The sequence below is a fragment of the Lissotriton helveticus genome, chromosome 3_1 (assembly GCF_964261635.1).
Source record: "Lissotriton helveticus chromosome 3_1, aLisHel1.1, whole genome shotgun sequence".
NCBI classification, from domain to species: Eukaryota; Metazoa; Chordata; class Amphibia; order Caudata; family Salamandridae; genus Lissotriton; species Lissotriton helveticus.
Genome location: NC_136061.1, coordinates 848,959,444 through 848,986,007, shown reverse-complemented (window position 1 = coordinate 848,986,007; position 26,564 = coordinate 848,959,444). Strand labels below are relative to the sequence as shown.

Sequence of the window (26,564 nt, the reverse complement as noted above, 5' to 3'; positions counted from 1 at the left end):
AGGATCTTTAGCGGACAGACATCTTATATGTTAACATAGCATGTAATACTTGTTGAATCTTTTTTTAAAGTATTTTGCATTGATATGTTATAATTGCAGTGTTTGCAAAATTTAATTGAACATATCATATTATTGTACTCTATATAATTAGGTATGTCTGGTATTTCAATTTTTTTTGGTCATAAAAACATTCCATTTCTGTCTAAGTTGTAACTTAATTGCAATTATATTATTACGGTCTTCTTTAATCCATTCAGATGCATTGTGAGTGCAGTTATATATAATTGCAAATATACTATTGCTAATAAACATGTGTTCTGTATTAATTTTGTTATATTTATAATTAATATCATCCGATGGTATTAAAATGTTAATATTACATGTAATTGCATTGCAAGTAAAATTTTGTTTTGTATCTAAGTATTGTAATTGCTGTTCATTAATAGGTAGTTTTAATTCTTGTGTTATTACTGAGGGTGTTAATATACTGCTTTTTTTGGGTTTGATGTTTGTGTTTTTGTTGTGTTTGTGTATGCATTATCTTGTATATATGGTTTTGTATATTTTGTTGCTGTGCTAGTTGTATTTTTTTTGGGGTGGGGCTTGAATTATGTACTTGTATATTTAAATGTGGTACTATAGGCGTTTCATTTTTGACTATAGTAATATGTGGTGTAGTAGGATTAGCATCATTCTGTACATCATTATGTGCTGTTTTAAAAAAAAATTATTTTAATTGTTCTTTGGATGACAGTGTTTGTACGTTGTCTTTTTTTGGGGGAAGATTGGCTGTTGGCAAAACGTGTGATTGTTTTTTCTGTAGTTGATGGTTGTTCTTTTGTAAGTGTTGGAGTATTTGCTGTAATAAATTGTGGTGATACAGATTCTTCGTGAGACGTACTTGTACTAGGATTAAATTGTGTAGAATTTTCTGTGGTATGCATAAAGTATTTTGGTGTTGTAGATGCAGTATTTTTAATGTTATTTCGTTGTGCCTTTATAAATGATTTTTTTGTATGCTTTTTATATTGATTCCAGTTAATTCGAATGGTACATTATCTGCATTATTTTTTTTAATTTGGTGAACTAAAATGTAAATGTAGTACATTACATCAGGTAAAGTTTTTTTTTGCAAAACTATACTTGTTCCATGTGGATGTGGCATTCCATTGCTGTCTCTACTATGAGAATCAAAAATAAAATAATGATCTCCAGTTTTCATAATAGATATAACATATATATCCATGCAGAGCAAAACTCCTGAATTAACTAATGATATTGTCAATGCTGTTTGTATGTCTGGGTATAATGTATCAAAACGCTGTAATATGTTTCCATAGTATGGTTGACATGTTGTAATAGAATATATGTTGTTTATATGTGTAATATATTTAGGTAAATCATCCGGATGCATAAGATCTTGTTTATTAAAAAAGTGCTTATCTTTATATAAAGCATCTCCAAGATCCATAATGTAATGTAAATCTTCTTTGTCCCATGTATGTGCTGGTTTTTCATAGTTATGAATAATAGCAAATGTACTATTTGGCAAACATTGTTTGCCTTTTGATATGACTGAAAATTTATCATGTCCTTGATGGTAATTAGCTTGTATCATTTTGTGCATTTTTTTTTGTTTTGCAAATATTTTTTTATGTATTATTTGTTAATGTATTTGTGTTACAAATGGTAAGTAATAGTTATGTTTTTATTTTAAAGGATTGTAGTTGTGTTATATGTTATTGCTAATGAAAGCTTTTGTAAATTTAACAACGTCAATTAAAGCTATTCTAAGTTATTGTGTTAACATGCAAATATAAATTGCCAAAATAAACGTCTTACCTTTGTTTTCTTTTGTTGCAATTTTCTGTAGAAATAAGCAAATAGCAAAATTAGTAGTGAAGTAATATATTAAATACCTATGTAACCGATAACATTTTAAAGTATATTAGTCAAATTATTCTAAACAGGATAATATAATATTACTAGATTGTATATTATAAGTAAAGGTAGCAGTGCCATGCAGTAGTATGTAATGAATCCATGAATATATATAATACTGCTCTGTAAGCTGTGGCACAGTGCATTTTGCTTGTTGAACTTGCGGAAAGAAATTGAAACATGAAAAGTTTCACAAATTTGTACGATGAAAAGTTTTAGGGAGTTTTGACTCCAAAAGTAATAGTGAGATTAAACAGTGGAATAGTTCATATAATAAATGAACACATTGTTTTGATTGTATTTCTGCAGTTGTATATTGCACTTATGGCTTTTGCACTCTATAGTGTAATACAAAGTGTATGCGAGGAGAACATATCTAGCTTTAATGGGTTACCCATAAACTTGAATGAAATATAATTGTTTTTAATACAACATAATTATTGTATGTTGTGTTTTTTTTTGCTTTTTGTGTTTTTACAGCTTACATACATGTTCTTGCATGCTATATTTCCCATAGAGAACAGACATTGTACTAATACTATGAGTGACACTAACCGAGAATATGCATTGCATTAGTGCAATAGAAGTGATACTTGTAGAAAGCAGACAGTGCATTAACGGTATGATAGTGACACCCATAGGGAACAGGCATTGCACCAATGCTATGATAATGACAACCATAGTGTACAGGCATTGCATTAATGCTATTATAATGACACTTATAGGCAACAGGCACTGTACCAATGCTGTAAGAGTGACACCTATACAAATTAGATACTGTACCAATACTATAGGAATGATACTTATAAACAACAGGCACTGTACAAGTGCAATGGGAGTGACACTTATAGAGAACAGGAAGTGTATTAATGCAATAAGAGTGACACTGATAAAAATAGGCACTATACCAATGATATGTTAGTGACACCTATAGGGAATAGGCAGTGCACTAGTGCAATGGGAATGATACTTATAAAGAACAGGTACTGTACTAATGCTCATATAGTGATATCCATAGATAATACACACTGTACCAATGCTATAGGAATAATACTCATAGAGAATAGGCACTGCACCCTTACAATGGGAGTGATACTCATAGAGAACAGGTGCTACATCAATGCTATGATAGTGACATTTATAGAGAATATGCACTCCATGCTATGATAGTGGCATTTATAGAGAATATGCATTGTATTAATGCTATAGGCATGCCACTGAAATAGAACACGCACTGCACCAGTACAATGGGAGTGATACCCATACATAATAGGCAATGTATTAATGCTATAATGTGATACTCATATAGAATAGGCAGTGCACTAGTGCAATGGTAATGACATGCATAGAGAACAGGCAGTGCACTAATGCTATGATAATGACACTAATAGAGAACAGGCAACGCATTAATGCTATAAAAATAACACCTATAGAGAATAGGCACTGCATTAGTACAATGGGAGTGATACCCATAGAAAACAGGCAATGTACTAATGCTATGATAGTGACACTCATACGGAAAAAGCAATGCACTAGTGCAATGCGAATGACAAACCTAAAGAATAAGCATTGCAGTAATGCTATGATCGTGACACCTATAGGGAACAGGCGGTGCATTAATGCTATAGGAATGACATCCATACAGAACAGGCACTGCACAAAAGCTGTGAGAGTGACACCTATAGAGAATAGCCAATGTACTAATGCTATGAGAGTGACACCAACAGAGTATAGACATTGCACTAGTGCATTAGAAGTGTCAGCTATATAGAATAGACAGCGCATCAATGGTATGATACTAACAGCCATAGGGAATAGGCACTGCACTAATGCTATAGGAATGATACACATAGAAAAGAGGCATTGCATAAATGCAATTAGATTGACACTTGATGAGAACAGGTATTGTACAAATACTAATAGCAGTTAATATTACAAAATGAAGTATATAATGCTAATTACAATTTATGAACTGAACCATGCACTTTTGCTTGTGCAGTTTCTTCTTATGGCAGAACGTACACAATGCAGGTAAATACATAAGTTTCAACATGTATGCTAGGAAATAGTTAATAAAGTCATCTAATGGGAGAATAACAATTTTATTATTATGAGGACTATGAAATTTTTCTCCTTTTTTTCTGTAGCAGAGGCCCTGTTCAATCATGTGATGAAAATATGCTATATGAATGACACCCATAGAGACCAGATACTGCACCCATGCTGTGAGAGTGACACCTATACATATCAAATACTGCACGAATGCTATAGGAATAACATCCACAAAGAACAGACACTGTACAAGTGCAATGAGAGTGACACTTACAAAGAACAGAAAGTGCATTAGAGGAATGGGAGTGACACCTATAGAAAATTGGCATTGTATTAATGATATGATGGAGACACCTATAGCGAAGAAGCAGTGTAGTACTGCAATGGGAATGACATCCATGGAAAACAGGTGCTGCACCAATGCTATGATAGTGACACTTATAGAGAATATGCATTGTACTAATGCTATGGGAATGACACCTATAGAGAACAGGCATTTTGTTAGTACAATTGGAGTGATACTCCTAGAAACAGGCAATGCAATAATACTATGATAGTGACACTCATAGGGAAGAAGCAGTATACTAATGCAATGGGAATGACATATAGAGAGAACAGGCATTGCATTAATGCTATGATAGTGACAACCATAGGGAAAAGGCAGTGCATTAATGCTATAGGAATGACATCCATAGGGAACATGCATTGCACTAACGCTGTACCAATAATATAAGTGATACCAACCGAGAATAGGCACTGCACTAGTGCAATGGGCGTGATACCCATAGGAAAGAGATAGTGTACTAATGGTATGATAGTGACACTTATAGGGAAGAGGCACTGCACCAATGCTATGATAGTGACAACCATAGAGTACAGATATTGCATTAATGTTATATTAATGAGACCTATAGAGAACAGGCACTGGATGAATGCTATGAGAGTGACACCTACACAGATTAGGTACTGCACTAATGCTATAGGAATGACACCCACAAAGAACAGGCACTGCACAAGTGCAATGGGAATGACACCTACAGAGAACAGAGTGTACCAATGCAATGAGAGTGACACTGACAAAAAATAGGCATTATACCAATGATATGATATTGACACCTATAGTTAATAGGTAGTGCACTAGTGCAATGGGAATGACACCTATAGAGAACAGGTGCTGCACTAATGCTATGATAGTGACATCTATAGAGAATACATACTTTACCACTGCTATAGAACTGACCCCCATAAAGAACAGGCACTTTATTAGTACAATGGGAGTGATACCCATAGAGAACAGGTACTACACCAATGCTATGATAGTGACACCTATAGAGGATATGCATTGAATGCTATGATACTGACACCCATAGAGAATATGCATTGCATTAATGCTATAGGAATGACACCTATATAGAACAGGTACTGCACTAGCACAATGTGAGTGATACCCCTACAAAGTAGGCAATGTACTAATGATATAATAGTGACACTCATAGAGAAGAGGCAGTGCACTAGTGCAATGAGAATGACATATATAAAGAATAGGCATTGCACCAATGATATGATAGTGACACTTATAGGAAAGAGGCAGTACACCAATGCTATAAGAATGACACCTATAGAGAAAAGGCATTGCACCAGTACAATTGGAGTAATATCCATAGAAAAGATGCAATGCATTAATGCTATCCTATTGACATTTATAGGGAAGAAGTAGTGCACTAGCACAAAGCGAATGTCATACATAGAGAATAGTCACTACATTAATGCTATGATAGTGACACCTATAGGGAACAGGCAGTGCACTAATGTTATAAGAAATTATCCATAGAAAATAGGCACTGCACAAATGCTGTGAGAGTGACATCTATAGAGAATAGGCAATGTACCAATGCTATTGTAGTGGCACCAACAGAGAATAGACATTGCAGTAATGCATTAGAAGTGGCACATATAGAGAATAGACCGTGCATCAATGCTATGATACTAACAGCCATAGGGAACAGGCACTGCATTAATGCTATAGAAATGATACACATAGAGGAGAGGCACTGTATAAGTGCAATTAGAATGATACCTAAACAGAACAGTTATTGTACAAATGCTTATAACGGATACCATTACAAAAGACAGTATAAAATACCAATTACAATTTATGAATTAAAACATGCACTTTTGCTTGTGTAGTTTCTCCTCAGAGTAAAACTTTAAAAATGCAGGTAAATACATAAGTTTTGACATGTATGCTAGTAAATAGTTAATAAGGTTATCTAAAGGGAGAATAACAATTTTATCATTATAGGGACTATTAAAATATTTTTTTTTCCTTTAGCAGAGGCACTGTTCAATAATGCGATGAAAAAATTCTATAGGAATGATACTTATAGAGACCAGGTACTGTATTAATGCTGTGAGAGTGACATCTATACAGATCAAATACTGCACCAATGCTATAGGAATGACACTATGATTGTGACACTTATAGGGAAGAGGCAGTATACTAATGCAATGAGAATGATATACATAGAGAACAGGTACTACTCCAATGCTATGATAGTGACAACCATAGGAAAAAGCCAGTGCACTAATGCTATAGGAATAACATCTATATGGAACAGGCATTGTACTAATGTTGTACTAATACTATGAGTGATACCAACAGAGAATAGGCACTGCACCAGTGCAATGGGAGGGATACCCATAGAAAATAGACCGTGTACAAATAATATTAGTGACACCCATAGAGAAGAGGCACTGCACCAACGCCATGATAATGACAACTATAGGGTACAGGTATTGCATCAATGTTATATTAATAAGGCCTATAGAGAACAGGCACTGTACGAATGCTATGAGAGTGACACCTATACATATTAGATACTGCAGTAATGCTATAGGAATGACCTCTACAAAGAACAGGCACTGCACAAGTACAATTGGAGTGATACTTACAGAGAATAGAAAGTGTACCAATGCAATGAGAGTGACACTAATAAAAAATAGGCACTCTATCAATGATATGATAGTGACACTTCTAGGGAATAGGCAGTGCACTAATGCAATGGGAATAACACCTATAGAGAACAGGTGCTATACTAATGCTATGATAGTGACACCTATAGAGAATACACACTTTACCAATGCTATAGAAATGACACCTATAAAGAACAGGCAGTACAATGGGAGTGATACCCATAGAGAAGAGGTGCTGCACCAATGCTATGATAGTGACACACATAGAGAATATGTACTGAATCCTATGATACTGACACTTATAGAGAATATGCATTGCATTAATGCTATATTAATGACACCTATATAGAACAGGCACTGCATTAGTACAATAGGAGTGATACCCATACAAAATAGGCAATGTACTAATGCTGTAATAGTGACACTGATAGAGAATAGGCAGTACACTAGTGCAATGGGAATGACATACATAGAGAATAGTCACTGCACCAATGCTATGATAGTGACACTTATAAGGAATAGGCAGTATACCAATACTGTAGGAATGACACCTATAGAGAACAGGCATTGCAGCAGTACAATGGGAGTAATACCCATAGAAAACAGGCAATGCATTAATGCTATTGAAGTGACACTTACAGAGAAAAAGCAGTGCACTAGTGCAATGCGAATGACATACATAAAGAATAGGCACTGCACCAATGCTATGATAGTGACACCCATAAGGAACAGGCAGTGCACCAATGCTATAGGAATGACATCCATAGGGAACAGACATTGCACTAATGCTGTAAGAGTGACACCTATAGAGAAGAGGCACTGCATTAATGCTATGATAGTGACACGTATAGAGAATATGAACTGAATGCTAAGTGCAATGGGAGTGATACGTACAGAGAATAGAAATTGTACTAATGCAATGAGAGTGACACTAATAAAAAATAGGCACTTATTAATGATATAATAGTGACACTTATAGGGAATAGGCAGTGCACCAATGCAATAGGAATAACACCTATAGAGAACAGGTGCTGCACTAATGCTATGATAGTGACACCTATAGAGAATACACACTTTACCAATGCTATAGAAATGACACTTATAAAGAACAGGCATTGTACCAGTACAATGGGAGTGATACTGATAAAGAAGAGGTGCTGAATCCTATGATACTGACACTTATAGAGAATATGCATTGCATTAATGCTATATTAATGACATCTATATAGAACAGGCACTGCATTAGTACAATGGGAGTGATACCCATACAAAATAGGCAATGTACTAATGCTATAATAGTGACACTTATAGAGAATAGGAAGTACACTAGTGCAATGGGAATGACATATATAGAGAATAGTCACTGCACCAATGCTATGATAGGGACACTTATAATGAATAGGCAGTGAACCAATACTGTAGGAATAACACCTATTGAGAACAGGCATTGCAGCAGTACAATGGGAGTAATACCCATAGAAAACAGGCAATGTATTAATGCTATCATAGTGACACTCAGAGAAAAAGCAGTGCACTAGTGCAATGCGAATGACATACATAGAGAATAGGCACTGCACCAATGCTATGATAGTGACACCTATAAGGAACAGGCAGTCCTATAAGGAACAGACAGTGCACCAATGCTATAGGAATGACATCCATAGGGAACAAACATTGCACTAATACTGCAAGAGTGACACCTATAAAGAACAGGCACTGCATTAATGCTATGATAGTGACACCTATAGAGAATATGAACTTAATGCTATGACACTGACACCCATAGAGAATACATATTGCATTAATGCTATAGGAATGACACCTATATAAAAGAGGCACTGCACCAGTACAATGGGAGTAATACCATACACAGCAGGCAATGTACTAATGCTGTAATAATGTCACTTATAGAGAAGAGGCAGTGCATTAGTGTAATAAGAATGACATACATAGAAAATAAGCACTGCACTAATGCTATGAGAGTGATACCTATAGAAAATAGGCAATGCATTAATGCTTTTATAGTGACACTTATAGGGAAGAAGCAGTGTACTAGTGCAATGCGAATAACATACATAGAGAATAGGCACTGCACTAATACTATGATAGTGACACCTATAAGGAACAGGCAGTGCATCAATGCTATAGGAATGACATCTATAGAGAACAGGCATTGCAAAAATGCTGTGAGAGTGACACTTACAGAGAACAGGCAATCTACCAATACTATGAGAGTGATACCAACTGAGAATAGACACTGCAGTAGTGCATTGGAAGTGATACCTATGTGAATAGACAGTGCATCAATGCTATGACTAACAACCATAGAGAATAGGCACTGGACCAATGCTATAGGAATGATACACATAGAGAAGAGGCACTGCATAAGTGCAATTAGAATGACACCTAAAGAGAACAGGTACTGTACAAATGTTTATAGCGGGTACCATTACAAAAGGCATTATGAAATACCAATTACAATTTATGAACTAAAACATGCACTTTTGCTTGTGCAGTTTCTCCTTGGAGCAAAACTTAAAAAATGCAGGTAAATACATAAGTTTCAACATGTATGCCAGTAAATAGTTAATAAAGTCACCTAAAGGGAGAATAACAATTTTATTATTATAAGGACTATGAAAATATTTATTTTTTCCGTAGCAGAGGCCTGTGAATTATGCGATGAAAAAATGCTATAGGAATGACATCCATAGGGAATAGGCATTGCACTCACCCTGTGAGAGTAACACTTATAGAGAAGAGGCATTGCACTGATGCTAAAGGAGTGACACCCACAGAGAATTGGCATTGCAGTAATGCATTGGGAGTAACACTTATAAAGAATACACACTGCTCCAATGCTATGATAGTGACAACCATAGAGAACAGGCATTGCACCAATGCTATAGGAATGATACATGTAGAGAAGAGGCATTGCACCAGTGCAATGAGAATGATACTTATAGAGAAGAAGCACTGACAAATGCTAATAGCAAGTACCATTACAAAACGTAGCATAATATACCAATTCACCTATAGAGAACAGGCACTGCACTGATGCTAAAAGAGTGACCCCCACAGAGAATTGGCATTGCAGTAATGCATTGGGAGTAACACTTATAAAGAATACACACTGCACCAATGCTATGATAGTGACAACCATAGGAAACAGGCATTGCACCAATGCTATAGGAATGATACATATAGTGCAATGAGAATGATACTTATAAAGAACAAGCACTGACAAATGCTAATAGCAAGTACCATTACAAAACGTAGCATAATATACCAATTACAATTTATTAAATGAAATATGTACTTTTGCTTGTGTAGTTTCTCTTTACAGCAAACTTAAAAAACACAAGTAAATACATACATTTCTGACAAGCTTATCTTATCTTTCTGCGTCGAATATTTGAGCCCCTATACTTGAAAATGCATGAGCCAATAACTAAATAAAGATTTTTTTCAAGTTTAAGCTGCATATTAAATTACTTTTATATTTATTGTGTGAACATAGGCTGGCATACGTCTGTTGACATCACCAGATAATTATACAAATATAGTAAGCAATAGGTTGCCTCACGTTGTAAATATAAAAAAAGTAAATGTGTAGCATTTCGCAATATTAATGCTTTTAGATGGCTGGTATACAATACAAAATAAAATAAACACTGAATAGTAAACATAGAGGTATAGATATGCTGTACCATCCTAAGAAATTACTCGCCAAATCGCAAAACATTTAAAAAATGTGGCCTTTTGTATAGAAACAAAAAAAAACATGATTTTCTTTTTTACTGCAATAAATGCTAAATATTTTTTATAATGTAAATAGATGCTTTCTGTGGCAAAAGGTCATTTTAAAAAACAAATTATATCGTAACATGTAGTAACGCATAAAAATTCCCTTGTGACAAAGACTTATTGCAGTATAATGAAAAGGTATACATTAGCACGATTCAAATTTTCATCTGTGCTAAATGCCTACATTAAAATGGCGGCTACTATGTCCTGTAACCGCGTTCTGAAGCAATGCGGTCTAGTTTTTTCTCTGTTGCGTGTGTTGTTTTAATCGACCTATGCTACAGCCAATGAAATTGCAACGTTCTGTTGCGTAGCGTAACAATGCGTGCGTATTCAATATTTAGATTGTAACTGCGTAGTTCGAAGAAGTGTCGACTTAGCTGTGCGTCTAATCGGTAAGTTTGTTTTCTAACATTGGTATTAATTTATTAATATGTATGTAATTATGTATTGTTTATAAATTAATCGAATGTTTTTTTTGACGCGGGCGAATTTTATTGCACATTCTTGTACTTTCCGATATTTAAATGCATAGCATAATTACTTACAATAAATACTATTTTGCCTTATTATGTGTTAGATATTTTAATGTAATACTTTCGTACAATTTACTTACATCCGTAATGCATGCAAGTTTTTCTTTGACTCCAAAGCACACTGTAATTATGCTAATGCTCTTTGTTTGCACGGCTAATAGTAACGCTATGATTTTATTTGTTCATATGATTTGTACACATTTTTTATTATATATTTTTATCTAATGCAAAATACAGTAACTTCGAAGTAGAATAACTGTACGCTAGGCATATAGTTTAGCTCTTTTAATTAGCTTACTAGCTATACTTTATTTTAAATACGAAAAACTAGTATTCGTACTTATTATAATCGCACTTATAAATGCATAAATAGTACACATAGGGAGAAGTATGCAGGTAGCGTTTATGTAACATATAATAATGCTTGTGATTGCGTGTGCATGTACAATTAATAGTATAGGCGTTCTGAAAATGTTAAAAAAATTATGCACTGGTGTACGACACTTAGTAATATATGCTTGTAACTGCCTTGGCTTTTTTTTTGGTGTAAAGCACCTTTTATAATAGTTGATACGTTATGTAGCATATGCACAACACATATTAATTAATGCTTGTTAATTTGCGCCTTTATTCTGTAGCATGATTGTGTTACATATTAATTATTACTTGTGACTGGACGTGCGTGTTTTTGTGTAAAGCATCTTTTACAATACTTGAGAAGTTGTATATTACGAAGTTGTGTACTACGGCAGAAAATGTATTGATTAATACTACTAATTTTGCACGCACCGTTATGTACAATGTCTGCAAAACATACCAATTAATGCTTGCGACTGCGCGTGCCTGTTTCTTGTAAAGTACTTTTTACATTGTCGGTAAAGTTGTATAGTAGGAAGTTGTATAGTATGTGCACAATAGGTATAAATAAATGCTTGCATCTTTGCGTGCGCCATTATACAGCCCATGTGTGCAGCACGTACTTTAATGCTTGTAACTTTACGCGCGCCTAATGAGCATATGTGCGTCACGTAGTAATAAATACTTGTTACTTTGTACTACCTTTGTTTGAGAAGTTATATATAAAGTTGTGTGGCGGCTATGTACAAGATGTATTAATGAAAACTTGCAATTTTGCGCGCGCCATTATGTGGCATGTGTGCAGAACTTGTATATTATAAGTTGTGTAGTGGCTATATATAAGGCGTATTAAATAATACTTGTGAATTTGCACGCGCCATTATGTGGCATGTGTTTAGGACTTTTTTATAATAAGTTGTGTGGTAACTATGTATATGACAAATTAATTAATATTTGCGAGTTTGCGCTCGCCATTACGTGGGATGTATGCGGCCCGTACTTTAATGTTTGCAACTTTGCGCGCTATTATGTGGGATGTATGCGGCATGTATTTAAATGCTTGCAATTTTGCGCAGGCCATTATGTGGCATGTGTGCAGCATATACTAATTAATACTTATTAGTGTGTGCTACCTTTGCGTAAGAAGTTGTGTAACGGCTATGTACAAGCCGTATTAATCAATACTTGCGAATTTGCGCGCGTTCTCATGCAGCATGTGCACGATACGTACTAATAAACGCTTGTGACTGTGCGCGTGCTTGTATAAGTTAAGCACTTTTAATGCTTAACATTTGGCGCGTACTTGTTTTGTGTCAAGCATCTATTAGAATGTTGGAGAAGTTGTACTGGATATATGCGATACGAACAAATTAATACTTGCAAGTTTGCATGCGTTTGCTTGGGAAAAGCACTTCTGTAAAAACTTTTTTTCAGGACTGACAATATACCAATTATGAAAACATGTTTCTACGTATAAAACACTTTGTTGTAGTATACAGGTATTATATATTTTTACATGCAATTCATAGAATGTATGCATACTGTATAGAATGTAGCTATTAATTTAAAAAGATTGAAATTAAAATGGTAATAGGTACTTACGTTTTTATTAACAAAGCAAATCTTGCAATACGAATGAGACCGTAAGTTTTCAAAAGTATCAAATCCTGTAAAAAAACAAAACACATTAATAATATGCTTAATATTATAAGAGTTATATTTGCGGTGCGCTAACATTAAAAAACATGTTTTAAAAGCGATCCAAAAAAAATGCGATATGTATGTTTAAAGGAGAGCACGAGGAAAAAGTAGCGTAGGTAAAGCGTAAAAATACGTATCCATAATATTGTATTTTATCCAATAAATAATTTAACTGGTATGCAGTTAAAATAATATTTTCCCTGTAACAGTTATAAAAAACATTATTAACTAAAATAGTTTTTCAGAAGCCAAACGTACCAAATGCAAACGGCAGTAGAAAATCGAATCCGATACTTCGTTGAGGAGTAGTTCACCTGCAATGTTTTAGCAATGGGTGAAGCATTTGGCTTAAGTAGAAAGTTTCAAGTAGATAGCTATCTCCAAGGGCAATAAAATGCAAAGAACAGATGTTAAAGGAAATGCATGCCCAGCGTGTGAAAATCCTAAAGTGTTAAAAACGGGTGCATGTTAACTGTCAATGCCAATGGAGAGGGCAAAGTTGAATCTTGGTTTGGAAATAGTTTTGTTTCTCCCAAAAGTGGAGTGTTAATTGGGAAAGAGTTTCGTTTCTTAAAGGTAGTATGTACGCTTTCACTATAAAGGAACGAAAAAGTAGGTATAGATCGCAAATAAATACAATTAAATAAATTATTAGTACTATGAAAGGTAAAACGTGCTTAAAATCAGCTATCCTTTAGGCATGTGCTTATGCAGAAAGATGAGTGTGTTAGTAATACGGCCTGCTTTTCAATGCCTTTGTTTCTGTGTTTATGGTTTCGTTCTCTGTATGTGCTTTTTTGGTGTATTTCCTATTTGCCTGTGCTTGTGCAGCGAATGATTACATGAGTGAGTGGTATGTAATATAGCCGAGATGAATGAATGGTGGGAGACAGTTGGACAATGTGCAAGTGGCAGCAGCTCATTGCTAATGTGAGTGAAGGGTGTAGTTGTGGCTCGTGTTGCTGATCTGTGGTGGGGCTGACTGGTGTTGCTGAACAGCTGAGAATGAATGATGCATTCAGCTAGAAGTCAGTGATTTGATTAAAAGGTGTTCACAACTGTTCCAATTAAGGTTTCAATTAATTAAACAAGAGTTCTTCTGAGGAGTAGTGTAGGTGCTCAGTGGGAAATGACAGAGTGAGTGGCTAAAGCAGGGGTGTGTAGTGAAAGTGATTTTGTGACTGGTCAAAGGATACAAAGGCCAGAGTAATGTGGCAAAGGGCAAAACTAGTGGCTGAGATGTGAAATAGTTGTGTGATCAGGTTATCCTGTATTTGTGCAATAGTGTAAGTGGTTGGTGCTGAAAGTAGGTTCTGTCGCAACAGCCAGAAGACAGGTGAACGGATTGAGTGGCGGATGCAGTAAGTGGCGCTGTGAGTATGCATCATTGTGGTGTTCTGAATGGATGACTGGTGTTGCGTGCAACTGATTGTGTGCTGTGAGGTGTCCATGAAAGGGTGATGAAAGCTGTTCCCTACCTATGTTTTTATTGTTTGCTGATATATTCTCTGCCTGTGTCTTTGTTCCTGTGTTCGTTGCTTGTGCTTTTATTTTGAGCTTATTTTGTGTTCTCTGCCTGTTCCTTTGTTGTGCATCTATTTCTTGCTTTGTTTGTATTTAAGATTTTCTGCTCACACATGTACTTTGTCTTGTGTTTTTGCTACCTGCTTGTACATGTGCTTCCTGCTTGTACTTTTGCAGCCTGCTTATGTCTTTGTTCTATACTCACCTGTATTTTTGCAGCCTGCTTATACCTCTGTTTTATACTTGCTTGTACTTGTAGCCTGCTTATGCCTTTGTTCTATACTTATGCCTTATGTTATTAACCTATGTTTTTATGTTCTGCAACTTTATTCCCTGTCTATGCTTTTGTTTTCTGCCTATGCCTACTTGGGCTTTTGTTCTAAACATATGCCTTTTGTTTCCCATTTATGTTTTTACTCTTTGCCACTATATTCTCTGCCTGTGTCTCTGTGCTGTTTGCTTAGGCTTTTATTTTGTGCTTATGTTTCTGTTCTTTGCCTGTGCCTTTGTTGTGCATCTATTTTTTGCGTTGTGTTTGTGCTTAAGATTTTTGTTTGCACCTGTACTCTTTCTTCTGTTTTTTGCTTCGTGCATATATGTTTTTATTCTTTGCCACAATATTCTCTGCCTCGATCTTTGTTCCTGTGTTCCTTGCTTGTGCTTTTATTTTGTGCTTATTTCGTGTTCTCTGCCTGTGCCTTTGTTGTGCATCTATTTCTTTGTTTGCATTTAAGATGTTTTGCTTGCACATGTACTCTCTTGTTTTTTTGCTACTTGCTTGTACATGTGCTTCCTACTTGTACTTTTGCAGCTTGCTTATGTCTTTGTTCTATACTCACCTTTATTTTTGCAGCCTGCTTATACCTTTGTTTTATACCTGCCTATACTTGTAGCCTGCTTATACCTTTGTTCTATACTTATGCCTTATGTCACTAACTTATGTTTTTATTTTCTGAAATTTTATTCTCTGTCTGTGCTTTTGTTTTCTGCCTATGCCTACTTGGGCTTTTGTCCAAACATATGCCTTTTGCTTCCCATCTATGTTTTTAACCTTTGCCTCTATATTCTCTGCCTGTGTCTTTGTTCTGGTGCTCTTTACTTGGGCTTTTATTTTGTGCTTATGTTTGTGTTCTTTGCCTGTGCTTTTGTTGTGCATCTATTTTTTGCTTTGTGCTTGTGTTTAAAATTTTTGTTTGCACCTGTACTCTTTCTGTTTTTTGCTTCCTGCATGTATGTCTTTATTCTTTGCCTCTATATTCTGTGCCTGTGTCGTTGTCCCTGTGTTCCTTGCTTGTGCTTTTATTTTGTGCTTATTTTGTGTTCTCTACCTGTGCCTTTGTTGTGCATCTATTTCTCGCTTTGTTTGTATTTAATATGTTTTGCTTGCATATGGACTCTCCCTTGTGTTTTTCCTACTTGCTTGTACATGTTTCTCTTGCACTGCACTGCTTGCACTTGCACTGCTTGTCCGTATGTACCCTGCTTGTAGTATGTATTATACTTTTCCCTATGTTCTTCACGTGTACGCCTATTTCTTCCTTGTGTATGTGTTACCTGCTTATACTTGTACTACTTGTGCTTTTATCCCTTGCTAGTTTTTATGCTTTCTGCTTGTGCATAATGTTTGTGCTTGTGCTTCTGATGTTTGGCACTTCCTCTGTTCAATGCTACTAGCCCTTCATAAAAAGAATTACTTTAAAATTTGTAGTGGGAAATAGGCTATGCTGTACATAGTGAAGCCCCTAAATAAATCACGTGATTGTGGCTCGCCCACCTATAACGCAATAAAAAATACAATAATTGCAACACAGCTAAAATAAATGGAAATAACGCAAAAAACCCTATTTACAAAAATCACAATACAACGTGGGGCGTATGCAAAATAGCGTTTATTTTTAGCATTAACCACTGACCATTTTAGGTACTTGTGCGTGTTGGCACGCTGCCCACTACTACCTCTGTCTGTTTTTATTCAGTTGTCCGACACAGTAGGCTAAAAAGCTAAGCTGGGAAAGCTAATCCGTAAATATTGCAAGTTTCGTTTCTCCTAAAAAGTTGAGTGTTAATTTGGGAAGAGTTTCGTTTTTTAAAACTGGTATGTGCGCTTTCACTATGAAGAAACGAAACAAACGAACGAACAAAACAAACAAATTAAACGCGGAGTTGTAAAAATGAAAGCATGTAAATGCCATTTACAACAATTATAATTTTGGCCACGCTGCCTACTCCAATTTTAGTATTTTGCCTCTATTTGCAATCGCCTAACACGCTGCCCCAAAAAAGCAAAGCTAAAAATAGAGACGATGTTAATATAATAGCACGTAAACATATAGCATAGACAGCGTGACTTTTATAACACATGCAGTGTAGGATGCTAGCGGCAGCGTGATCTCAAAGTGCAATGAAACAATACCATTTTGTAAACGTTGGCGCCATGCTATGTCCATTGTTGTTTTTTGTTAGGGAGTATGCAACACGCTTTCAAAAACAGCGTGATGTGAAAGTGCCATTAAACAGTGCGATCTTCTAAAAGATGGCGTCATGCTAATTCTGTCTCTTCTTACAGTCTAGCTGTACTCTTTTTAAAAGTTGCACTTAGCAGCTGGTGTTCTAATGTTTAAGACTTAAGGGGTGACATTTAAAAATAAAATGCTTAGTATTCAGTTTCAAAATGTCGTGTAGTGTATTTTACACTTACAGGCTCAGATTTTGCCGCCTACAGCATATCATGTTTAATAATTAAAGGCTTTCTGCCCAAGCTAATACTGTGCAAACATAGGGTGCACAAAAGTCGCGCATTTTGACACACTTCCCGTCCAATTAGCTGGAGGAAGTGAACGTCTCTACTACAAAGTTTCCGTGCATTTAGCTGGAGGAAGAGAACGTCTCTACTTGTACTTGCGTAAACTGCTTGTACCTTAATTTGATGCTGGTTCTTCCGTTGTTTGCTTCTGCATGTATTTATTGCTTGTTTCTTTCATCCCTGCTTGCTCATTTATCCATTGCTTATGCATGTGTGCACTGCTTGTACGTATGTACCCTGCTTGTACTATGTATTATGCTTTTCTCTCTGTTCCTCACGTGTACGCCTATTTCTTCCTTGTGTATGTGTTACCTGCTTGTGCTTGTACTACCTGCGCCTTTATTCCTTGCCAGTTTTTAGGCTTTGTGCTTGTGCCTCTGATGTTTGGCACTTCCTCTGTCCAATGCTACTGGCCCTTCATAAAAATAATTACTTTAAAATTTGTAGTGGGAAATTGGCTATGTTGTACATAGTGAAGCCCCTAAATAAATTGTAACACAGCTAAAATAAATGCAAAAAACGAAAAACAGCCTATTTTAAAAAAACGCAATACAACATGGGGCATATACAAAATAGCATTTATTTGCAGCATTAACCACGGACGATTTTATGTACTTGTGCGTGTTGGCACGCTGCCCACTACTACCTCTTTCTGTCTTTTTTTACAGTTGTCCGATACAGTAGGCCAAAAAGCTAAGGTGAAAGAGCTAAGCCGTAAATATCACAAGTTTCGTTTCTCCAAAAAAGTAGAGTGTTAATTTCGGAAGAGTTTCATTTTTTAAAACTGATATGTGCGCTTTCACTATGAAGGAACGAAAAAACAAATTAAACATGGAGTTGTAAAAATAAAAGCATGTAAATGCCATTTACAGCAATGATTATTTTGGCCACGCTACCCACTCCTATTTTAGTATTTTGCCTCTATTTGCAATCGCCTAACACGCTGGCCCAACCACAAACCTAAAAGTGTAGACACGCGGCGCCATGCAAACAAAAGCTTCACTTCTCACAGTAGGAAGTTAACACTTCACAGCTTCCTGAGACTCGTACTTAATTTACATCTACTAGCGTCCTCTGCTTGTGCCTTTGGCTGCCCGGCATGATGAACACCAGCCATCAAAAAAAACGTATAGATACGCGGCGCCATGCAAAAAAAATCTTCATTTCTCACGGTACGAAGTTAACACTTCACAGCATCCTGAGAATTGTACTTAATTTACAACTACTAGCACCTGAGAGCCGGGACTTGCTTTTAAGTATACGCTACTTTCAAGTTGAACCTAAAAACGTTACCTAACATTACAGCAAGCGTTTTCTGTCTTTTATTGCAATTAACCGACACGGCGGCAAAATAGGCTCATTTGTAAATATTTAAGATTTTACATTTAATGCAATGCACCAAAAACAAATGTAAGTGCAATAATATCACTGATTAGACAAACTTAACAATATTCAAAAATGCTTTTAATTTATAAAAGCACAGTACATCGTGGGATGTATACAAAGTAGCGTTCTTTTTTATCATTGCCCACTGACGATTTTAGGCACTTGTGCGTGTTGGCACGATGCCCACTCCTATCTCTGTTGTTTTTATAGTTGTCCAAAACGGTAGGCCAAAAAGCTAACATGGAAAAAGCTAGGCCGTAAAGATTACAGCACGTAAGATGTTGCTTTAATGCAAAAAAAACATTGACACTGTGTACTGCAAAAATAGGCAACGTTGTACATAGTAAAGCCACTAAATAAAGCATGGTAATGTAACTTTGCCGCTTGGTCCGCAGTAAACAATACAATAATCACCTAACACGTTTACACATTTATGCATGAACAGCTTTTCGCCTGCCATGTCGAACAAAATAAAAGCGATGTTGTAAAAATGAAACCATGTAAAAATTAAAGCATCTAGATGCCATTCACAACTATGCTTTTGCCCACGCTACCCACTCCTATCTCAGTATTCTACCTCTATTTGCAATCACCTGACACGCTGCACCAAAAAAAGCGAGGCTGAAAATAAAAACGATGCAAAAAAGCGAGGCTAAAAATAAAAACGATGTTATTATGAAAGCACGTAAACATACAGCATTTAAATGCTGCTTCAATTTGCTAACGCCTAACACGATCAACAAAAAAGGAAACATGAAAAAAAAGCAAAGCTGAAAATAAAGACGATTTTATTATGAAAGCACGTAAACATATAGCATTTAAATGCTGCTTCAATCTGCAATCGCCAGACATGATCAACAAAAAGGAAAGCCTCATGTAGCATTGTACTGAAAAAAAGCATCTTGATCTTAAACACGAAGGAGTCACAAAGCCAGAGTAAGAAGGAAACTGAAACTAAAATAAACACACTCTTCGACGCTCACAGTTTAATGTGTCTGGGTCTGTAATGCTTAATGCAGCGCGCGTTCTTGTGCGCGTGGCCCGCTCAAATCGCCTCCTTGAACAGGCAATGCGCGCGGCCAGGTGCTGTCTCCTGGGAAGCAGACCCAGCGACAATAGTTCTCTGGCGAGAGAGCGCTTACGCGCTGTTCAACGCCACGAGACCTAAAAATGGTACCTCACTTTTGTGACTATGCTCAAAACGGAAAGTGGAGAAATTTACATTTCCTGTCCAAAGAAAATCACCTTATTTGGCAATGGAGGTAACTGCTATATTTGAGCCATGGTTCAGCAGCCACCCAGGGAAATCTACCAAACAGACACTTCTGAAAACTAGACAACAGGGGAGTCCAGGGTAGTGTGCCCCACATGGGTCACCTAATTTTCTTACCCACAATGCCTTGCAAATATTAAACTTTGCCTAAAATCGCCGATTTTCCTATGATAACTTTTGTAGTCTGCAGGGATCCACAAAATTCCTAGCACCCAGTGTCCCTCCCCCACCCCCCCCCTCCACCCCCCACACACACACTTTTTTCCAGTAAAAATGCTACCTCCATTTGTGTGGCTGGATCTATTGCCCATGATAAGACCAGATCCTGGTTTGTCTGCTGGGTGTCTAGTTTTCAAAATGGTTGGGTGTCCCTGGGGGGCAGAGCAAGGTCCCAAATAGTGCAACCATTCACCATGGCAAGTAGGAGAAAATTTTGATGTACTCCTACTCTGGCCCTCCGTTTGTTAAAACTACGGCAAAAATAATCAACATTTCCTCATGCTTGCAATGGGAATGGGGCTCTGAGCCCCAGGTGGGCAGAAAGACTGTTGGTTTTTATTCCACAATAATATAATATGTCCCTGGTGGCTAGTGGGCAGGGTTTGGTTACTATTTCAGAGCAGGTCCTTAGTTCTCATGGTGTCATCTCTTTGTCTTCAGTTCCCAGGAAGATGAATCTGAGAATCTGGTAATGGGGATGGGGGAGGACTGCAAAATACTGAATTTAGGGGCGTTTAGGGGAGTACATGGTAGTAGCCAATGGGATACCCACCACTATGGTGATTACACCCCATATATGACTGCTTCTTGTGAGAAGTGGGCATAATCCTGTCCCAGAAGTCCCTATTTCACCAACAATCATGATAGTGAAACCCTTCTTTGGCTGTTCACTTCAGGTAGCCCACCCTAAGGGTGTGACTAGCCTGTGAACTAAACACGCCTCCTGAATATCTCATTTCCTGCCGGTTCTGGTACCAAATGAGCCCCAGGGCAGGGGTTGGCGTTCCCAAGGTCTGGGGGGGAAGCCTGATTCACATATCAAAGGCTGCAGAGGCTTTGAAGCCTCTGGCCTTGAGATGCTAATTCACTAGCCATCCTGTTGGAGGAGATGGGAACACCTTCTGTTGAGCAGGCATTGTTCCTGCCTTCTAAGAGTGCAGGCTCTCCCTTGCAGGGAATCAGAAGCTTGTCTGTGTTGGTAGGCTGGAAGATACCAGTCAGCCAGCACACTAAGTGACTACTTGGGTAGTAGGGTTACAGGGGGCACCTCTAAGGTGCCCTCTGGGTGCATGTCTTCATAAATCAGATACTGGCATCAGTATTGATTTAATACGATGAGGTGTTTGATACCAAACACCATTATTTTCAGTTAAGACAGTATGTAGCTAGGGTAACTCGTAATAACCAGTGCCCCGTTCATACATTTAAAATGGCTTCCTGATCACTTGCAATGGCTAGCAATGGAGCTAGGCATCACAGGGGCATATATACTCCTGCATATGTGCCGTCACATATGTGGCACAAGTGTGGCTCAATGGTTAGAGCGGTAGACCCTGATGCAGAGGTCTAGCCCGGGACCAGGGTTTAATTCCCCGCCTCGGCGGGTCTTGGGCTCAAAAATTCCACGGACCTGATAATTCTCGCCTCGGTGCCTATTCCAATCATGGAGTCCCACTCTGCAACTCTGGGCAATAGCTTGCTTAATCTCCACAATGCCCCCCACAACGCTAAGAATACCTGGCCTCCACCTTGGGGGTGCCCAGGAGTGGACACCTCACAGGGAAAGCCAGGATGGGTTCCACAGCGGTATTCGTACAAGCCCCTTGAGACCCTTGCGGGTGAGTAGTATCAATTTACTCTGCCTTAGGGCTCTAAAGACCTGATGTATGGATGACTTGCATATAATACATGCAGTGTGTGTGTGTATGTCTGGTTTCAGAATGGCTTACACCATTTCAAACATACTGCAATGCCAGTCTGCCTGCAGTTTGTGTGTGGGTCCCATAGGGTGGCATAATGCATGCTGCAGCCCTTAGGCACCCCCTTTAGTACCCATGTCCTGGGTACAAGGGGTCATTTATCAGAGCCTTACATGGGTGCTAAAGTCCTTGCCAATTGGGTTACAATCCACATTTGTCTTGTTTTAGAGAAGGTGCAATGGGGTCTGGTTAGTAGGAATCCAGTTCACTTCCAATCAAAAGAATGCGTACCAGTGGGCAAAATATGGGTGGGGGCATGTCAAAAAGAGGCATTTTCCTACACACGTTGTTTGAAAGAGTATTGACGGGATCATTGCTGTCCGAGTGTTCCAACTCACCATGTCACTGTAGAGACACAGAATGCAATTATTTACCAGGGCCACTGGATGAACTCTGCAGTAGTGCCTGAGGGCCCAGGATAGGTTGGCCTGTGTCTTCGTGATTAATATAATGCATCATTAACATCTTCTACATGCACGGAAAGATTAAATATGTGAACAAATTCCTGTCCAGAAGCCTGCTCAGGAGTTCCAACAGGTCTAAGTGAAGAGTCCCCTGGTTTTGAAACTGTCAATGAGCTAAGTATCACACATAGGGAAATCCAAAATTGGGGTATCGCCCACCAGCAGTGGGTTGCGGCCAGTCTCCGCTGTGCATGGTCAAAGGTCATGGCAGTGTGCTGCATCGGGCAGCCATTTGCAATGGAGTAGGGCACTGTGGCCAACATCCACTGGACACTGCTTTTGGCAGTGCTCGGGTGGCCAAGTTGTGTAACCAACTCCTGTTGGCGGCCAACCCCGGCATGTGGCTACTTGTCAAGCTTAGCTGTAGTGTGCCAAATGTTTTTTGTTTTGTTTTTTCAGGCTTTGCAAACCCTATGCTGGAGTTGCAAATCAGGAGACTCCAAGAAGAGTCCATGGCATCTAGGATTCACAAATTTGATAGAGAATTTGTGAATCCCACAATAAATATATTTTTGAACATTAATTTGTGTCACTGAGGTCTCTTTAGACCCCCCCCACATTGAACTGGGGGTCAGGGTAAGCTACCTCTGCCCCACTCCCAGGCCATTTTTACTTTCCTGTTTTTCACAAAATGGTGTTTTGGGTAATGGTGGGCTACCATTATGCGTTATTCCTTTAATGCCACTCCATGCCGCACTTGAAAGAACTATATATCATGAAATAAACATTCTAGAACAGAACATCCATAACATATAATAAATCCATACACAGAGCAATCTGCCTCTTTTATATGCTTCTCCTCACAGATAAGTACGTTTCTATTACTATCTTTACAAACTGTTTAATATTGTTGGTTTTGGGGTATTAATAACACTGTTTCCAATGCCTGGAAATACCTTTCTTCTAATGTGTTCGTCACCTTTGTGCATTGCCCTCAAGTGCGTCCCTTAAATGTAGTTGTTTATAAGCTTAACGTTTTCCATGCAGAGCCAGAAGAGATGCCTGTAGCTAAATATTCCCGAAGTGTGGCATCCCACTCGGAGCGGCGTGCCGAGCGTATTGTTTCTTTGCAGCTTCAAAGGCTCGCGGTCTTACCGCTGGGCAACCAGGATTCAAGGCAGAAGCTTTTACCAATACAAAAAAGAAAGCCTTGTTAATCCATAATTTAGGTTCTGAAGGCAGGGCAATCTTGAAAACCTTACCCATTGTCGAGGTGAGGGTAGCCAGTCAACAAGGGGAAGCTGGAGAACTAACTTATGGAGTGTACGAATTTGCTACAGGCGCTGGATAACCATTTTTCTCTGTGTAGAAATGCCATCCTAGAGAGACATAAATTGTTACAAAGGTCTGAAAGCTAGGTGAATGGGTGGATGACTTTGTCTAAGCCTTAAGAACCCTGGTGACCATGTATAAGTATCATAAGCTGCACAACAAGGAGAGGTGTTGAGACTCCCCAGGCGGTGTTTGCGGCTCTGGGGTGGGCCCCCCAACGTCGAGGGTGCCCACAAGCTGGTTGAGACTCAATCGGGGGCTCCGAGGGCCGCTCATTCTGCGATTGCTGCCGCTCCCCCTGGAGGGGACAGGCCATCTTGATTGTGGCCTGCGGAGGGCCTCACATCCCCGGCCTCGCGCACATAGGAGGCCGTAGGAGGGGAGCAGCACCCTGATGGCAGCGGAGCACGGCGCTGAGGCGGGGCGCAGGTGCTGACGGCGCAAAGAGTAGCATCGCCGTCGGAGGCGGCAGGGCTGCGCAGCCGGCGCCGACTTCGGGAAGTGCCAGGGAGGCTGCAGATCACTGGCGGCATCACAAGACAGTGAGGTGCGCGGAGTGGAGCAGGAGTTGCCATTGTGGACGGCGGCCATCTGCGCAGTAAGGAGTTGGTGATATCGGACGGCGAGGCCCAAGGTGATACTGAAGCCCTGATAAGGGGGACTGACATTGGAGTCAGCGAGGACCCTCCCGAGCCCGGCAGGGGGCCGAATGCAGGCTTGGCGACACAGATCGGTCGCGGGTTGGGGCGGCCTGGGAGAGCGTCCACGGGGGCAATAAAACTGCGTGAACGTTGTGGGGACCCTATCCTGAATACCCCCCTCGTGCCTTCACCCCTCTGCATATCGGGGTAGTGGCGAGCCTGGCCAGCGGCGGGGCGAAAGCGAGCAGGGCAGCTTCTCTTCGCACTGAGGCCTAGCTCCCGGATGGACAGGAGAATTGGGGACTTTCCGGAGTAAATGAGGTGGCCGCACAACCGGTTTGGAGGCGGTGTGGTGGTAACTGTTTTCTCCCCCTACCCCACCACCCCCCTCTGTGGCATCGTTACAGTGACCGGCCCGAGTCAGACGCTCTGGAGTGGATGGATCCGCTTGGTGGCGGGGGAGGGGTCCGGGTGAGGAAGGCCTAGACACACGTCTGGTGTGGCAGTTGGTGATGCTGCGGTGGCACTCTAGAGCGGATCGCCTTGGCTGGGGAGTGGGCAGTTGAAGCGGACAGATACCCACGGCGATTGAGATAAGCCAATTCTTGGTCCCGAGGACGGGTAATGGTGGAGTTGCATCCCTGATTGGCGGTGACTGGCATGCTTGGCTTCCAATCTGCACCTGGCAGACTGAGGGGGTCACCCTGCGGCGCTGATGATCAGCCGGGAGTACGGAAGCAGCGTGGAGTAACTGGTCTATATATCTTTGTCCTCGGAGAACACAGCTGGAGACACATAGACCTTGATTTGTGTGCTGGAGATCTGCCTTGGGAAGTAGACCATGGGGAAGCCACGCCGGATACCGGGGGCGGCACAGTCTGACCAAGTTGAGGACTCACTGGAGAACCAGAACCAGGATCAGGGCTCGGCTGGAACTCCGGCTGCGGGGTTGCAGCAACAGCAGATGGAACAGATCCTCAAAGCTATATCAGATACAAAAGAGGCACTGCGCCATGATATAGCACAGGTGTCGACGAGCCTAGGATTATTGAGGGCAGATCATGGTAAGCTAGCTGACCGCGTCAAGAGCACAGAACTTGCGCTGGAAAAGCTGGCACGGTCCAAAAGGCGATGGACGCATCAGTGGGTGACCTATTGCGCAGAGTACAGCAGTTGGAGAGGAGGGCTGAGGATGCGGAAGGGCGCAACAGGCGCAATAACGTACGGGTGTGGGCCTACCCGAAAACGTTGAAGGGGACAACATGGTCGCCTATCTGGAAGCATGGCTGCGTTATGTGGTCGTTCCTGAGGGTTTGTCGCAGTTCTACACGCTGGAAAGGGCCCACCGGGTACCGGCCCGCCCTTCGGCTCTGGGTCGCCCCCCCCCCCCCGACCAGTGGTTGCACGCCTGTTGCACTTTAAGGACCGCAACATCCTATTACAGAATGCCCGGACATCTGGCCCATATCGAGTGGACAATGCCTCAGTCTCCCTGTATCCTGATTACTCCCAGGAGGTCCAACGGAGCCGCTTTTCATTTATGGCAGTCAAGAGGGCCGTTCGAGAGGAGGGTATACAGTACGCTCTGCTATTTCCGGCATGCTTGAAGGTGATGGTGGACGGGAATTCGGTCTTCTTTGACACGCCGGATGACGCGAGGCAATGGCTTGAAACATATCGTGCAGGAACGGACGGCGCTGGAAGATGGGAAAAGGTGGTCGAAACTCAATCGAAACCACGCAGGGGCCGTCGCAATAGGAAACGTGTAGTGAACAAGCAGTCGCCTACAACTTCACAGATGGAGCTGGAGAGGCAAGCGGCCTTACAGCCGGTTTCTGTCATATCGGGTGCTACA

General features: G+C 39.6%; 1 protein-coding gene across 2 annotated transcripts in view; it reads left to right on the top strand.

The window, feature by feature from the left end:
• Positions 1 to 26,564, top strand: part of CLSPN (claspin) — a 449,296-nt gene that overhangs the window by 96,724 nt on the left and 326,008 nt on the right. The window lies entirely within an intron of this gene.